Source organism: Mercenaria mercenaria, chromosome 6 (assembly GCF_021730395.1).
Source record: "Mercenaria mercenaria strain notata chromosome 6, MADL_Memer_1, whole genome shotgun sequence".
Lineage (NCBI taxonomy): Eukaryota > Metazoa > Mollusca > Bivalvia > Venerida > Veneridae > Mercenaria > Mercenaria mercenaria.
This window is the reverse complement of record NC_069366.1, coordinates 74,758,490-74,764,011: the sequence shown is the minus strand read 5'-3', so window position 1 is coordinate 74,764,011 and position 5,522 is coordinate 74,758,490.

Here is a 5,522-nt window from a genome sequence, read left to right as displayed (position 1 = left end):
TATGCAGTTCACGGGGAGCAGTCGTTAATTTTGTTGAACTTATATTTCGTCAAATTGTGAAAAAGAGAAAAGAAATATTGTAAAAATAATATCAGAAGAAACTTGTTAATAAATCTGTTTTGACAAATTAACAGGCACATCAACTTTTATGCCTAGTTCCTAAATTTAGCTGTTTATATCGGTGACAGGTCAGCGGGAACAAGGGAGATAACAAACGTTGTAAATTTTGTGGTTACGTGTATACAAATAAAAGAAATTGTTATTAGTTTCTTTTTCAGATCAATTTTGATGCAGTTTCTATATTTTCACTCCGTCGTAGACATATTTTCCACAATATCCGTACATTTGCAGAATAAACATCCTATCTACTATAGTCTGTCCCACCTAATTTATCGTCTGCATGTTATGATATTTTCTGGAGCAGAGACATCTCCGGGACACGATCGTGACAAGAACCAAGAACAGTTGCTTCCCTTGCAGGCTGTTCCAGAAATATTAACGCACCTGTGAAAAGCTCAACTCAGGGACATAAATAGATATACATTATTCCTAATATCAACAGCAAGGTCTTTGGAAAATGGATACAATGCCATATTAAATGCTATTTTGTTTCCAGACCCCAGTAATTTGATTGCCTCATCAATTTTCTCAGTCATCAGCGAAGAACCTTGCAAAATCACATTCATGCGTAGTAGATCTATGCGGTATATCTATCTATAAATACTGCATGACAACCTTGCGAGTATTTTATGCAGGTATATGAACCATATTCAATGTACACTTCATACAAACATACCACGTACAATGCATATTTAATTTTTTGATTCAAGCAATTGCGTCGTTCTCAGTCTTCCTAAGGTCATAATCATCTATCAAATAGCTTGTTCCAGCAAAAACCTGAAATTCCGGGGAGGTAATTCCATGTGATTCCATATATTTAAATTGTAGGTGTTGCTCCCCCCTATATGTTATCAAAACGCACGAATTTTTCAAACTTTTATCTTTTTAAAAAAATATGTCCTTAATTCAATTTAAGCACAAATCTATTTGATTCTTGTGTGAGCTATATTCTAAGAACAGCCGAATAGTTTAAATTATGTTCGTGAAACACCTTACTCCTAAGTTAAACTTTGCCCTAAGTAGGTTTCCTGAAATCTGTTTTTGATTGGTCCTCGTTGACAGTACAAAATTAAGGGTCTGTACGGATAACAAATTTAAAACAGTTGCGGTGTTGGAATTTTCATGAGGAGTGTTTTGTTAATTGGTTCAATCATTGAAGTACCGCGTAACACATCAATTACAATGGAGCCGCTCCAATCCAGAACCACCTCGTAGTTTCTGATAACACATAATGAATAAAACACTATGTATAGTGGACGCAACTTGACCCCGATGGTTGACCTTTGCATTATAAAACATAATGAGGCACAACCTATTATTGAAAAGGAGTGTACATAAAACACGAGCTGCAAGAGAAAAGGGAAATATAAATTTGTGTAAGTGTAAATTAGTGCATTGGAAAGTTTTAACGGATAAAATGTAAGTATATATACATTGATACTGCACTGTATACAAAAAAATTACATATAAATATACACGACTACCCGAAGCACCTTTGATTTCTATAATGAAATAATCGATATGAATAATCAGCCTAAGGTCAACCATCGCGGTCAAGTTGCGACTATACTCTTTAAGTGTTTAAAAATAACAACAAGATCTTCAAAACTGATTTGTTAATTCTCTGTCACAACCTTCTTTCAAACAATATATATATATAATATATGGTGGAGGATTTCTGCCATTTCGTTTTAATGTGTTGGTGCGTTACCTTATTTATCCAAATTTTATCGTGCTTATTCGTCGTTCTGGCATGGTGGTGCCCTTCGGAAGCGTCAACGCGCCAGACCGATAAATTAGCGCGCAGATATGCGGGCGCCAAAATGAGAACTGTGAATGTGGCAACACACCGGCAACAAACCACAACGACAAATAAGCTGATCGATACGACAATTAAGGTATAAAACAAGCTGGAACGAAATGGCAGAAATCAGCCACCTTAGTACGTTTTTTGTGCACTGAAAGAAATACTAGTATATCAGATCCGCTATATATTTGGCTGAATGTCTTTCAGGCCGAACCAAGCTCCGAACTTAGCATTTCTTTATCCAGGCATATCCAGTTGTGTTTTATTGCTCTGCAGATTCCGAGTATTGAATTGGTTCCAGAGAGGCTAAAATCAGTATTGCATAAAACAGTACATTTTAAAAAGCAAAAACACTAATAAAATTTAATGTTTTCTATAGATAGCTCTTTGTTTTAAGAACACATACATCAAATTCACTTGAAGAGATACAGGTTAAAGTCTGCGCATTAATTCAAACCGGAACATTGAAGCACAAGTTGCTTGAAATTCCAGAAACATGATTTCAATATGTAGATTTATAGCTTGATTGTATGCAACAAAACCGCGATAACTATACTTCGGCAGACGTACGCCCTTCGCCAGCGCACATCGCCGATCGGTTCCTTTCCAAATGCCAGCATCGACTGTCAAACTATTACGTAAGATACATTGTATTTCATTAACACAGATGCTGTCTTGATTCTTTCATAACATAAGAAAAGAACTGAAAAAGTGGTCTAGCTGTTAATGCAAGAGGTCTGTTCGCAGACGTTGCGTGTGTTTTGCAAGTTTGCACTTTGTCTGGCTGAAACTAAGACGACCCGAATGGACGTCCAGTTTCAAACTTCGGAGCCATCATTGGACCAGGCGCAAATTTTGCCCTAAGATATATCTATTGAAAAACAAACAACAAAAACAAAAAAACAAACAACAATACACCAGCTTTCGTTCAGCAATATTATTTTCTTACCATATCACCTCATGGTAGTTCTGGCAGGGCCTTTTTCGCGATTTTTTTTTCAGTAACCGCATGCCACTTTCAGTTTCAAATCATTATACAAACAACACCGACGAATATAGTGTTCCGTTACATATCAAAACATTTCTCCTTTCTTTTAAATATCAAATCATAGTTTATAGTGAACTTAAGATATTGAGAAATGTCTATTATTTTGTGTGTACATGTATATTGTTCGGTGTAATGAACTCTCATGTAAACAAATTGTCTAGAATACCTCCAAGCCTACTGAATTGTTCGCTTCTGCACTGTCGCTGTGACAATCTTTCTCGTATACCAGCTCCTTCACCTCAATTCTTATTTCTTTCTTTCTTTCTTTCTGATATAATGAACGGAAGTATTTATTTTTGTGACGGCTGGATCGCGGGGTCGTGAGTTCGATCTTTGGGCAGGGCGTATGTTCTATGTGCCAGTTTAATAAAGTATATTGTGTCCCCCGCTTTTGATTCATGTGGGGGAACGGTTGGAAGTTACTTGCAGAGAACGAGTGTTTGTACTGGTACAGAATTCAGGAACACTGGTAAGGTTACTGCCCGTCGTTACTTAACTGAAAAAGCTCTTGAAAACGGCATCAAACCCAAAACAAACAAACAAAAAAAAAGCACTTTGTTTCTACAGTTTAAGATAGTTATATATTGTATCTTTGTCTTTAAAATTATACTGAAACTGGATTGATTGTTCATTAATCCAGGATGGGCCTAAATTGTCCATCTGTCATCTTGTACAGGGACATACATAGATAGTAACACATTATTCCTGTATTCCGTACAGCTGTAGTATGTCTGTATTATCAGAGTTGTTTTCACGAAGTTCGTATGTGATGAGCGGGGTGGGGCGGAAGTAGGACGCTACGTTGTGATGGGTTTTCAAACTATACTGTATAAAGAAAATCAACATGCTTAAAGCATTCGTTGCCACTGCAAACGAGATACATGTTGTTTTGGAAATTAATCATAATCATTACAGTGTATACCAGCAAACTTGATGATAGCCCTATTTTGGGTTCTTTGTAGATCTATTATTATGATGGAATTAGTCCAAAAGCTCACTCGTTGACATAAACTCAAAGAACGCCTCGGCATACCATATTTGAATTCCCATGGTCAGCAAATGACCCTTATTATGTTGGGAGTTTGTATAGGTCTGAAAAACATCAACTTTGGACTGTAGCATCTTGGCATTGACCCATTTGAAGTTTGCTCATATTCTAGCAGTAGTGTTGGCTGGCCAGGAACAGTTGGAAGCCTTCTGCAGTTGTCTGCTCAACAGCAGCTTGACGTACTATCATGTTATTAATCTTTACCCTGCTAAATTTCTAAAATGGACTGGTCCATCATTCAGTTAAGGCAGTACCACTTATTATTCAAAGGGGTCTTCTCTAAAAATTTACTAACTGAATAGCCAACCGTACAGACCATAATCAGCCTGCACTGATGCAGGCTGATCATGGTCTGTACTAGTCGCAAGGTTGAATCACTTGTCGCCAGCAGGGGCAGAATAACTTGTCGCCAGCAGGCTAAAGGTTAATTGAACACAATTAAAATTGTGAAAAACTAGAGTTGTGTCCATAGGACATGGATGCCCCCACATACTGTGCCATCCTCTAAATAGCAAAGTTATTATTAAGAAAGGGTCATAATCCACATAGAAAAGTTTATTATTTATGGTCATCTTCACATGAAGGTCCTTCAACTGTGAAACTTTAAAGCATATCCTTTCAACAGTGTTTTTTGAGTTGGACCTACAAGACCTATATAGCATAGCTATCAAAGGGCTATAGCTGCAGTAAAATTAATCACAGAAAAAAATCCTTCCTTTAAAGTCATGTGCACATCAAGCTTGTTAATTGTGTGGGAGGAGTTGGACACATAAGGTTTTTCTCTATATTCTATATAGCAAAACTGTCAAAGGGCAATAACTAGGATAAAAAGAGTTGTCTGTAAGACAGCACACTAGACTTTTTCTCAGTGCTAGACTGAAGTTTCAAGTCCATAACTTTGATAGTAACAGAGATATTGAACGTTATATAAAACTTAAAATGAAAAAATTCTAAGTTAAAAAGGGGCATAAATCTGTCAAAATTCAAGTCAGAGTTATTGGGATTGTTTCGAGCTAAAAATGGTCACAGAAAAAAATCCTTCCTTTATGGTCATTTGCACATCAAGCTTGTTCATCTGTGAAAGTTTGAAGCAAATCAGGCTAATAGTGTGGGAAGAGTTGGACAAAAGATTTTGGGACAGACGGACAGATGTTATCATGTTATCTACTTGAATACCTAAACTAAGTGAAACTGTCCTTGATCAAACTTGTACCAATAACCTGAAACTCTGCTAACACATTTCACTTTTTAATGCTGTGACCCGATTGGTTGTGAAGAAAGATTATATTCTAAACAACTTATTGTTTTGTAAAATCATTAACTGCATAATATTTTAGTATTATTTCTAAATATATTCCTGTTACTCTGACATGCAGAGAGCTGGTTAATTAATATTGGTAAGAAATCAAGGACCAAAGGTTTGTCTAATTGTTTTACATAGATAAAATATGTACAGCTCAAAATGGCATCAAACCGATCCAAAGAAAACATAACAACTC